This window comes from Zosterops lateralis (assembly GCF_965231275.1).
Source record: "Zosterops lateralis genome assembly, chromosome: Z".
NCBI lineage: Eukaryota > Metazoa > Chordata > Aves > Passeriformes > Zosteropidae > Zosterops > Zosterops lateralis.
In genome coordinates this window covers 13,625,195-13,637,934 of record NC_139800.1, presented here as the reverse complement: position 1 = coordinate 13,637,934, position 12,740 = coordinate 13,625,195, and the positions used below count along the sequence as shown (strand labels likewise).

Here is a 12,740-nt window from a genome sequence, read left to right as displayed (position 1 = left end):
CAGTTCAGAATATCTGCATTAAAAGGTCCTAGATGAATGCTGAAATGAAAGCGTTAGGCGGTTGTTTTAAAAATGTGAGGGTTTGATACTGGCATGAAAGCACAGCTGCTTATATTCACAAGTAAGAGCTATTTCATTCATACCTTCTGCAGAAAAAAAAAAAAAAGATTTCCTAGATGACTCCTGTTTAATACAAATCTAGAAAAATAATACTAATTGGCTTACAAATAATAACTAACTAAACCAGAAGTAGCACAGAAGTGATTTTTCACAACCCAAGGGACACTTTGTGGTTTGTGACTATATTTCCTCATTTAAACTTCACACCACAATGTAGTTTGCTAAACCTCAAGGTTTTGCAAGTGGGCTCTCTGGACTTTGAAACTTCCAGAAAGAAGTTTGCAGACACAAATATTTTCCAATTTACTATAACTTCTCCTCCCTTTAGCACAGAAGAAGTCATTCTGTTCTAAAAGCAAGTACTTTTTTTAGACTCGAAAAAAGAACCATTTTTTATATGCAACAGATGAAACATGAAAAGATTGACACAATCAGATGCCCAATTCTTTTTATACAGTTGAGTTTTCCACTGGAATGCACTCAGCTCTCCATCTATGTTTGTTTTTGCAGTTACTTTCTGCCCCACTGATCCTCATCCACACTCATTCCCTGCAGATTTCCTAAGAGGATGACACTGATCACTAAAGTATCCAAAGAAAGCTGAAATTCACTGAATACTCACACACTGAGGTAGCTCTTGGATAATCAGCAGTTTCTATTTTACAGCTCCCTTCAATCACACTCACACAAAGGGGTGAATTCCTAAGAGAAGCTCTTCTGTCTTCCCCTCTGCACAAGCAGTGAAGTTACAGAACAGTAACAGAAGTAACAGAAGTTTGTTCTGCCTGTTCATGGAAGCTGAAGTGAAATATAAAGACTCAAACACGCTTCAGAAGTCTGACGCATTGGATGCACATTTACATACTGGCTTTGCATTTTCAAGAGTTTACTTTGCGGTTACTAAATTTTTGAGATATAATCTTTGAAGAAAATACAACCAATTAAATCTAATTTTAAGATTTCTTTACTAATTTTTACAGGATCTCATTGTAGGTCTTGATTCCACATGGGGGCCTTGTTTTGTAGAGAACCTGACATTGCATTTACGTCACATACTGAAGTCAATAAAATCTAACAATACACGTTTGCAATTCCCACTCTTCCCACACTCCACCTTCTAAGTCCTATTCTACTGGCACAATACACTAAACATATGGTTATCAAATGTTGCTTAACCTACGTGCTAGAAAAGTCAGGACACAATAAAAAGGATCAGTGCCCAGAACCTCAGCTGGTGTAAATTATCATAGCAGTGTGGAACTGATGTTACTAAATTGATATATGTAAGCTGAGTAACCAGGCCCTGCTGAAAGCTTTTCTATGTTCTATTACTGAACCTCATCATCTAGTCAGTTCACCACCCATGTGAACATAAGATCTATAGGAAAACTTAGATGGTTGAATATATGAGAAGAGTAATCTCTATTATTCAACATGAAAAAAAAAAGCTGATTGAAAGCATTATTTTTCATTCAGAATCAAAATTATACTACCAAATTTCATCAACACAGAAAAGCTTCCAGCCCACTGTGACTAATCTGTTGTAAACAAATACAAAATTCAGATAGTCACTTTACATTACCAGACTGGTAAACAGAGAACTTAATGAATAAAATATTTTTCATTCACTGCTATTTTATCGAAAAATTTCACTGAGACAAAAAAATTTTAACAAAACATGTATATCATATCAAATCAAAGGCTGCCTGGTCTTGTCTGTGTCTCCACAAGACTAAATTTCTGAAAGACTTTCACAGGATTTACCAAGTATTACTGCAAAAGGATGAGTGATGAAGGTATGAATTAAACTAAAATAATCTAATTTGCTGAATCTATGTATTAACCATAAAACATGGTTCATTCATCCATTCCAAATCTGCATGGACAAGAAACAAAGTAATAATGGGAGACCAGAGTAGCCCATATTAACAATGTGAAAGTTTTACTGAGCTGTGATGCTGATAATATCTTTTCAGACATCATAAAAATCTGCTTTTTGGAGCCACTGTTTAGAAGATGCAGGAGAGAAAGAGAATTTTGCTTGCTGGCTCTATGAACAACCTACAAGCTGCTATAACAATTCTTGTGCAAATTCAATATATTTGGAAAAGAGAAAAAGCCAAGAGTACTTTACATAGCATTAAGTTTTAAAAACAGAAACTACATAAAATTTGGAACTTACAGAAAATTAACTGTGCAGCTAAAAAAGTGAAATGCTTGCAGGTGGCACAGAAAAAAAAATACCATAATTAGAGGCTCAGAGTATATTTATACTGCTTCAGAAGACTTTAAAATAAACAAAAAAAAAACTTTCACCAATTGCAGTAAGGAAAAGGATGGTATTAGAGGTAAAAGAAGTCATGTCTAAAAAAAGAATAGAGAAAACAAAAAGAAAGGAAATTCTGGCAAACTAAACAGAAACCACAAATGTTGACCTACTAACCATAGAGTAAAACTCATTACTTAAATCACCACTGATGCTAAAAAGTAAATTGAAATCCACTCTAGCTTATGTTGGTATGCTCAACTGCAAACTGCACTGCCTCCTGAGCTGCTACATGTATTTTTCTGCTGGTTCTTTTCCGAATACAGTGATTTATAGGATTGTGTGGAATGGACTGATAGCCATTTAATCTTAAATCAACTAGTTCAATCCACTGTCATACAGGAGTTAACATGTCCATACTTTTCCTGAAAAATCTGCTAGAAAGCTCCTTATCTGACAGTCCACTTGGCTAAAAAGGACCTCCTGTATGACCAGAGCAGCTGTAATGTGCACAACTGTCAGCCAAAGTTTTGTAATATTTATTCATCCTACAGAGACACTTCACTTCTCCTGAAAAGATACTTCATATATGCCTGCTCGTATGCTTCTTCTTAACAGTGATCTCATCCTTGTCTAGAGGGATTCTTGTAATGCACCTATGCATCATAAGCACTCCTCCTAAAGCACCTGTACCTCATGTTTATTGATTCCATATGTAATATCTCTTACACAACAGGGAGGGGAATGAAAGTGCCTCAGCTGATGAGAAGGGATGGTGATGTGCTGTGGTCTGGAGCAAACTATGCACAGGGCTACTCCCAGGAATGCCAGCTGAGGTCCAACAACACTATCAGCCTCAGAAATGCTTTTATATTCTAGCTCTTTGAGGATACATATTTCACTGCTCACCATAATGTGCTAAGGAATCCAAAGTCTGTATGTACAAAGTTAAAGAATTTGCAATGAGTCCATTAAGTACATCATATGATAATCAGATTTATGTAATTGAGCTGCCTTTTTTTTTTTTTTTTTTTTACTTCAAAATATAACCTGCTGAAGTAAAACCAAAATAAATAAAAATAACAAGTCTTCTTCAACATTTTGGTGTGATAGCAGGGTAAGCAGTTTCTCTAGAAAAGATTACAAAACCATCACAGGCCTTTTAGTACATTTCACAAGTAGTGGTGAATGCTTTAAAAATTGGTATTTCTATTTCATACAGGTTTCTCTTTTTTTTTTTTTTTTCTTTAGATTTTGCCTTTTATAAAAGACTACCTGAAACACATCCAACTGAGCTTTGTACTTAGCTTTGTAAGAGAGCCAGATGATATTTTTGGCTTCTAAGTCTTTACAAAGAGGAATACAGTCACTTAAAGTAATGTATACAGTGCTTTGTGCACGTTTCCATCCTTGTTATCTCCAGTGGCCACAAGTCACAACATTTTTCAAATTGCAAGTGATAGCTGAAAGAAATGTATTTTAAAGAAGGTAACTAACTATTCAGAATGAAGAAATAGGATGCCTGACAAATCTGCATAGCCACACTATTCCAAAGAGCACAGAGTATTGGCAAATGCAAGTATGAGACAAGAAAAAGCGGAGTGAGCTAAAGAGCTGGAAGGTTTTTTAAAATGGAAAAGCTGGGCTTTATTTTTTTTTTTACAGATAGACAGGGTCATGTTACAATGGGTCTGAAAAAATAAGATGGATGAGAGTGAGAAAATTGCAGAGGTTGCAGAAGTACCACTGAGATTTATATGTGGATGGAAGCAAAGACAGGCTTTGAGAAGCTACTAGGATCCATCAACTCTTTGCACACACTTTTTGTGTTGCCACACAACAGTTTATTATAATGCATTAGATTTTTTGTTAGATTCTGTTATTTTGTACAAAAGAAATAGTAAGTCATGTGTAGCTGTCAAAAACATGCACCTGTATTTTGCCTTCCATGTCTTATGCACCCAGGATATTCCTTTCATATAAGCACATGCTGTTTTTACAACTGAAAGAAATAGAAATGACATGAGAAGAGCAGCAGCATACCTATATAGAGAAAACCAGACTTCCAGATTAAGGTTCACATAACCATATAACCAGAAAAACAAGACAAGGGCTCACAATTACTCAACCTAAGAGTGAATGAAACAGCATCTCAAGTAATAAGGGAAACAACAAGAACAGAGAAGAGGATACTGTACAAAAATGCATGCAATGAAAGCATGGTAAAATATTTTTCTTTAACACCACTTTAATTCTTTATTTTACTTCAAAGAATTACTTAGAAATGAAAATCAATCATGACTTTAAGTTACTGCTTCTTCTGCTTTCTCCCTTACCCACCGTGTTTTACTAATTACTTTGGGTTGCCACAGATACTGTCTGACAGTTACACACTTACAGGTAAAATGTTAGAATAAAAAATCCTGAAGAGTAATGCTGCAAATTAGCCCCGTTAAAGATAGCTATTTGGAGGATATCTAAAACTGACAGATCTTTTTTCCTCCGCATAGAGTGCAGACACAAAAATGCCAATTTACTGTATATAAGGACAATTTTCTCTTTTAGTGTTTTCTCAGCACATCACAGTATATTTTTAAGCTGTGCTGAAAATGACTGATTGAATATAAGATCCATTTAAACTTAGGATAACTCATTTAAATTACTATCATTGCCCTAATCTGTTAAAAAGAAAAAAAGAATGGAACATATCCAAAGATAATTTTACAGGAAATCTACTGAAAGATTTTACTACATCACCAGTCATCTCCTCTCTACTGCCTCTCTCTCGGGTTTGTTTTTTGCTATAACTTCAGTTAAAAAGTTTAAGGATAACTGGTAGACACTCAACACTCAAGACCTTTAGGAAAATCATTCAGAGACAGAGTTTTTGTAGCATCTTTTTTTTAAAAAATAGACTGCAGGTACTCATGGTTTACTTCAGAGTATAAGACTGCTGACAGAGTATGCTGATTTCAGCAGCAAAAATATGCTAGTTTTATCTACAGATTGTGGTTCAAACTAGGAACAAAATCTGAGACACAAGTACACAAGTGCTGAGATTTTACCCTCCTCAACTCAAAAAAGTTTACCTATGATCTTGAACGTCAAAATAACCTTTAGAGTAATGAGAAGTCCAAACATAATCCTTATTATGACATCCTTTCTGCAAATAGCATGTTTTCTGTTCAGATAACCATTAAACAGTATTTTCTGGAGAAGTGCATGTGTGATGATTCATCTGCATTTGCCTGAACATGAACATAAATCTAGCACTTGAACAAATAACATCTGTATACTGTGCCCACGTCTGCAAAGCACCAAAACACTGTATGGACATGTACCCTTGTATCAGCAGCAAAGAACAGGATTTCTAAGGGCTTTGTGGTTGGCTCCCCACATTCACACTGCTGACACTGTTCCAAGTCAGACTGAGCACAAAAGAAAAGCCACCCAGCAGCAACTGTGGTTCTGTGAGGTGTGTGCTCCCACAAGCAGACATAGACAGTAGCTGTGCCTATCTGACTTGTTCCTTACCAGGTACAGAGCACAGCATGCTAGTATAGGATGGTTCCAACCTCCCTTCAGGTCCTTTGCCAATGGCAGAATTATTTGTCACACAAAGTCTGCATAGAGGCAATGGAAGCCCTGAACCAACTGCAATTAACCATTTCTTGTTCAAAAGCAGAAACTGTGTAATAGATCAATTTGAAAAAGTTAACGTAAAATACTTGTTAAGTACAAATCACAGAATCACTAGTTTGGAAGAGAACTTCAAGATCATCGAGTCCAACCCATGCCCTAACACCTCAACTAAACAATGGCACTAAGCGCCACATCCAGTTTTTTTTAACACATCCAGGGATGGTGACTCCTCCATGGACAGACAATTCCAATACTTTATCTGTCCTTCCATAAAAAACCTCTTTCCTAATATCCAACCTATATTCTCCTTGACACAGCTTAAGACTGTGACCTCTCATTCTATCAGTTGCTGCCTGGAGACCAACCTCCAGCTGACTACAGCCACCTTTAAGGGAGTTGTAGAGAGTGATAAGGTCACCCCTGAGTCTCCTTTTCTCCAGGATAAACAACCCCAGCTCCCTCAGTCGTTCCTCACAGGGTTTGTGTTCCCAGCCCCTCACCAGCCTTGGTGCTTCCTCTGGACATGCTCAAGTGTCTCAACGTCTCTCCTAAACTGAGAGGCCAGAACTGGACACAGTACTCCAGAGTACTGAGTACAAGTATTCCCAGAGAATAATGCCACTGCCAGGTTCAGTTCCTTGTTTTCAGAATGTCACAGGCTGTCACCCTCCCAGCTTCTCCAGCACCAGGAACTTCTGTGGGACCTCTTTCTGAGGATTTCTTCCTGCCCTGTGGTTAGAGGATGCAAGTCTGTACTTAGTGTTTTCTAGGTCCATGCTTCTGAGAAGATTAATGCCTTCAAACTCGCAGCAAGCCACCACTTAGAACTATTCCAGACAGCTCCAGACTCATCTATTTCTTGATACTTTTTAACTCTCCACCTAGAATTAGGGCTGAACCCCTCAGGGCTCTCTGACCACGGCTTGCTTGAGTAAGGCTCCCTCACTGCCTTCAGCTTTCTTCATAAAGCACAAGGATACCAAGAGGAAAATTACATAGCCCAATTCAGACACAGTCCTGTACATAGGAGAACATCCATGTGCAAAACAAATCTGCCACTAACCTTAAAATGATTAGAAATGCACAAGCAATCATAGCTACAGAAGAAAAAAAAAGTGAGTACTTTACAGCAAGAGAGCATGTTTTAAGTCAAGTAAATGGGAGGTAATATTAGCAAACTAATGCAGAGATTTGCAGCAGTGGTGCTGAAAAAGTCATGGATGACCAGATGGATTTGGAGAAGATGGGTGAATGCAATAAAATGCTGAAGTACATTGTTCTTTTTTGACTCAAACTTAAAGGTAAAAGGCTAGAATTTCTCTGCTTTTTAAGTGCCAGAGGTATTCCTTCCATTACCATAGGAATGGAAGCATGGAATTTCACCTTACTGAAAAGTCTTTTCATAAAAAAATTCCATGGGAAAAGATAAGAAAATGAGAAATTAATATCTTTCTCTTACTGCATCAAAGTATCACTTCTCTACATTTTATTGATACACACTTCAAGGAAAGAGATTAAATAATAGGCACTTGATCAAGAGTTGCACATACAAGAAAGAAGAGAGATACACAGATATCTCAGAAAGGATATTAACATTTACATTAAAAAATCCAAACCAGCCCCAAAGTACCATAAAGTGGCTTGGGTTGGAAGGAACCTTAAAGACCACCCTATTCCAACCCCACTGCCATAGGATGAAGAAATCTCCCACTAGACCAGGTTGCTCCAAGCCCCATACCACCTTGAACACTTCTGGGGATGGGGCGTCCACAGCTTCTCTGGGCAATCTGTTCAAATATTTACCTCCCCCACAGTAAAGTATTTCTTCTCAATATGTAATTTAAATCTGTTCTCTTCCACCTGAAAGCCATTCCCCCTTGTCCTATCATCACATGCCCTTATAAAATGTCCTCATCTCTCCAAAGAATGGCTAAACTCTGACTGACAGCATTTGCAAAATTTATGGTCTCCTTAAAGGGGAGCTACTGAAAATAATATTGAAGGAGCTTAAAACAGGTTTTGTAATAAAGCTACTATTACTTTAGGTGAATTAAGGCTTTTCTTTGTACATGCCAAGTGTGGAATACCTTTAAAATCATTGAAAAGTCAGATTATTTCTGAAGAAAAGCACCTGGAGGCAGGTGCTATGTCCTAGTAATGCCCCAATTGTCATGACTGCACCAGTGAAAAACAAAAGCAGATACTTGTAAAATGATTCTAGCAGAAAGGGAAATATGGCTTTTGCAAGCTGACAGACAGCTCCTTCCCTCTACCTTTGGATGTGACTTGCAGTTTTACCAACAGGCCCTGGTGTTACACCTGGGGTAAGCACTGCATTTATGAAAATGAAATAAAATATAGCAAGTATATAGCTGACAGTAACTTTTTGTGAGTATGAGAAGATTAGTATCAGTTGACTAAAATATCTTCAGGCAACAGATTTTTCTAAGCATTCTCCACTCACCTTAGAGAGCAACCTCTCTATTAAAAATCTAACAGAGGTAAAATCACCACTTTAAATTCTGAGCGCCCAAGTCAAAAGTCTGAACATTTGCAATTGCTATTTGAGTTTACATTAGAAATCATCATAGGCTATGTTGGCTGACCACTAGTGACAAGCTAAAAGGTTATAACCACTAGCTTTTATAGAACATACTCAAATTTGTACTATTTTACCACTGCTTGATAATGAACTATTATATATGTCTACAGCTGAAAAGACCTTAACTAAATACTCCTTACCAAGCCAGGAAAGGTTCTGTACATTGAAGCTAACAAGTTTAAGTTTCAAGCTCACATATGAGAAACAACCAATTATCCTGTCTGAAACACAGGCTTGTAAAACTCTCAGTTACTTGTAAAACGGTCTGCTACACACGAGTAAGATGTTGTTTAAATGAGTTGTTTGACTAAATGCATTCACCATGAAATTGATTCTTTTAAAGCATTATTTTTAAACTTGAAACAAGTTAACTGTGTAAACTGAAAATGGGAAAAAATCTGGCATTATAAAGCGTAGGTTCCAGTATGAGTTTAGTATTTTATGAGGTCGAGGGTTACTTGAATGAGAAACCCATCAAGAACAAATAGCCATTTGTGAGGCAGTCATTGAAAGGTTTAATATGATTAACTATTCCGCTATTTCTATGCTGAGATGTGTAGTATATTATCTATTGTTATATCACCATTGCCTGTGCAACCCCAAAGTATTACAAAGGCAATAAAACAACAAATAGAACATCTTTCAAACATAAACACCAAAAATTAATCTGAGTTGTGATTTTCCTATAGTCTGAATGTAGCACTATATCACAGCTTTTTTCTTGGCACTTCCACTTAGATTTAGTATTACTATCCTGTTCTGCTTATTATTCAGTGGGTGGCATGAGAAGGGGGTAAGTAGCAACAGGTTACTGAATATTCTTCAATTTGCAGCTCAGAGACACAGTTTTCAGCTTTACAGTGGTCCAGACTTCAAAGAAAAAGAAACCATTGCAAGGAGGTCGTGGATTTAAATATATATATCTAAAAAAACCCACAGCTAAAAATATGTTCTTCAATAACATTTTAGATTTGAATGTTTAGTACAGTCCTATATAAACAGACAGATAGAACATGCCAGTTTTACTGAAAAGACTAGAAATTGCAGACTAATATTTTATGTTTCCTTCCATAACTGGAAAATGGCTCAATTTTTTTACAGTAGATCATACTGTTAATAATTCAGATGCTTTAGTGACTTATAACATGAAAGGTCTGTTTGGTAAAAAAGTTAGAATTTAAGATATTAGTAATGTAACATTTCTAACTCTCCTCTCACTAACAAAATTACCTCCTTACAAGATGAAGTACTTTCAACAATTTAAAAAAAAAACCCTAACATTACAAAGTTTTTTACACACTGCTCCAGAAAAGCAGGAAAAGATGCTAATGCTGTCTACTGCAAAAATGTTTTGGAGATGGATCAAATTATCAGGACTTCAAATAAATAAGTATTGCACACTGTGCAGCAATTTACACAACATGCAATGCAGAGTGCCACCAGCCACGCTGTTTTATAAGACCAGTTGTAGACAGATTAATAGAAGGGACGGTGTCATCATCATGTCAGTCAGACCACAGGCAGTGCAGCAGGAATTGGAAAGGGTAAGTAGAGATCAGCCATATAAAATGGCTCTAGATGACTTACAAGCAATAAAACATCCTGCTTCTAAAGATGTCTAATCCATGACAGTAGAAATTACTTCATATTAAAAAAATTCCAGTCCAGCTGGTAGTGCATCAGCTTGATGTTTGCCAGCTAGAAAGCACAAATCTGCAAAAGGACTTGACAACATTTGAAGAAAAGTATACTGAAAAGTGAACAATGCTTAGAAAAATCAAGACTGAACAGTGACATTTGTCACAGAAAACAAAAAATATTTCCTTTGTTTCCTTGACAAGAGTTTAAATGTATTAACAGGATTTATCAGTAAAAAGAAGGCGTAAATTCAGTCACCTGGGTTTAGATTAAAGACACACATGGACAAACAGAGTACAACTGTATCCTATAAAAAAATCCACTGGCCAGTGGTCTGGTTAGATCTTCAGCCACTCTTGTGGGAGAGGAGAGAGAAATTCTGCTCGTTTTATACAAAACATATGCAAGACCATAATGCTTCTAGTAGGATTTGAATACTTCATTTTAAATTAAAGGTTGACATATCTGACTTCTCTGAATTTTACCAGAACTGTTAGACAAAACTCGAAGTTCTTTCCCTTTTAGCCTTGGCTGTTTTTATGGATACAGTATATGAGGACAAAAAGCCAATTAAACTACATTTGAAGTTATACTGTTCTAGTAATATAGCCCAGACACTCACAAGGCATATATAAACCAATCCTTATTTCTGTTAACACACTGTCATTTACTTTGCACAATGAATTTTCTAACCTAAAGGGCAAACATGAACAGTTCAATTATTTTGTTTTCAGTATCCACAGTGCATGATTGATCAGCTAAGTTGTTTGGTTTGCCTTCTTCACAGGATGACATTTTAAAGCATATGAGTAACTAGACAGATAACTCAATAAACAACAACATTAGTGTTTGTGCAAAAATACCCTGAATAACGTGCAACTTCTCATTCTCTATTTTTCTTTCACTATAAACATTCCTAGAGATTAAGTTTATTATCAGTTATGCAGTTATTGCAGTAATATTTAGTATTATTATATTCATGCTTGATACAGCAGTGTAAGAAAGATACTGGATTGTACCTTAGATATCAACTATACCTTAGCCTACAAGCAAGAACATCTCAGCTTGTATCGTATAAAAATATAAAGTGACGTTATCATTAAAACAGCTGCATAGAAATGCATAGCTGAAGCAAAAGGAGAAATACAATGTCTTGTTAATATCCTATCCAATACTGTTACGTCTTGTTAAGCTCTTCTAGTATCTTGATGGGCAGTAAAGAAGCAAAATCACTTGGTAAAAAAATATTAATAATACAGCAGTCCATGTACCTATAACCAGTACCAATATGCAAAACACCCCGTACAACAGAAACCCATTTTACAGGAAAAAACCCCAAATATGTTTTGTCCTACACTTTGATATTAGTACATACTTAGCACTTACACTTTACAAGACACTGTGACACCACAGTGATGTGGACCATGCTCTGTTTGATACAGACAAATCTGGAACATTTTGAACCTAGTTTGTGTTTAAAGCTGAGAACATTAAGAAGGAAACAGCAAGGAGAAAAATCAGCAGAGACATCAAAAAGACAAAAATAATCCTTTTGCCTACAATTGCTAGCATTAATATATTTTACAGACATGATCTAGGCCACCTTCCCACAGAAGGAAGCTAGTGCAAAGAAGTGGAGGTCAAACCTAGAGCGACATGGTTCACTGAATGACCAAACAGAGGTTTACATATTTCCTTTATGGCTGCTGGCACTGGTTTTGGCCTAGAAGCCTCTAATGAACAAAGAGAGCTCTGATCCCTTCTGGAGCCATTCATATGTGATTAAGATCCAACAATACAGCACTTTGATCCACTGAGTTACAGAAAGATTGGATGTTTCCTGAAGAAGTCATTTCGGGTGAAAAGGAAGGAGAAGAAAAGAAGAAAATTTTCCTGATTAGGTCAAACTTACTGAGACAGCACTCTTCTCACATTTGACATTCATTGTACTCTCTTGAGAGTTTTGAAGCTTTGGAAAGATGACAGATGACTGAGGTAAGAAAAAGAGGAGTGGAGTGAACTGTGGTATCAGTGTCTCAAACTCAAAGAATAAATTTAACTTTTTGAAGATGGAATAAGATTCATTTTCAAGAGAAGGAAATTGAGTTAGGTAACGCAAGGCATATTGCAACAGAGAAGGACATACAAATGTACAACCACTACAGCAAATTGGATGGCATCTTTCATAGATATGTTTGAAAAGCTTGCAGCACCATAGTCAAAATACATGCTTCCTTGTGCTGATGTAGCTGAAAACAGCAGGAGATACATGGGTAAGTCTTTAAAAAAAAATCTCAGAGAATGAACACCTGGTTTCTTTAAAGTAATCTTTCTATCTTGACACCAATATACTTCGCATAACCCAAGAGAATTAAAGGCCTGTTTGAAGTTAGAAGAGCATTTTCTTGACACACCATTTGGAGGAGTATTTAGTTTTTTTCAACAGACATAAGTATTAAGCACAGGTGATGG

The 12,740-nt window shown here is 36.4% G+C and overlaps 1 protein-coding gene across 2 annotated transcripts in view; it reads right to left on the bottom strand.

The window, feature by feature from the left end:
• ARL15 (ARF like GTPase 15) overlaps positions 1-12,740 on the bottom strand; it is a 225,866-nt gene that overhangs the window by 6,320 nt on the left and 206,806 nt on the right. The window lies entirely within an intron of this gene.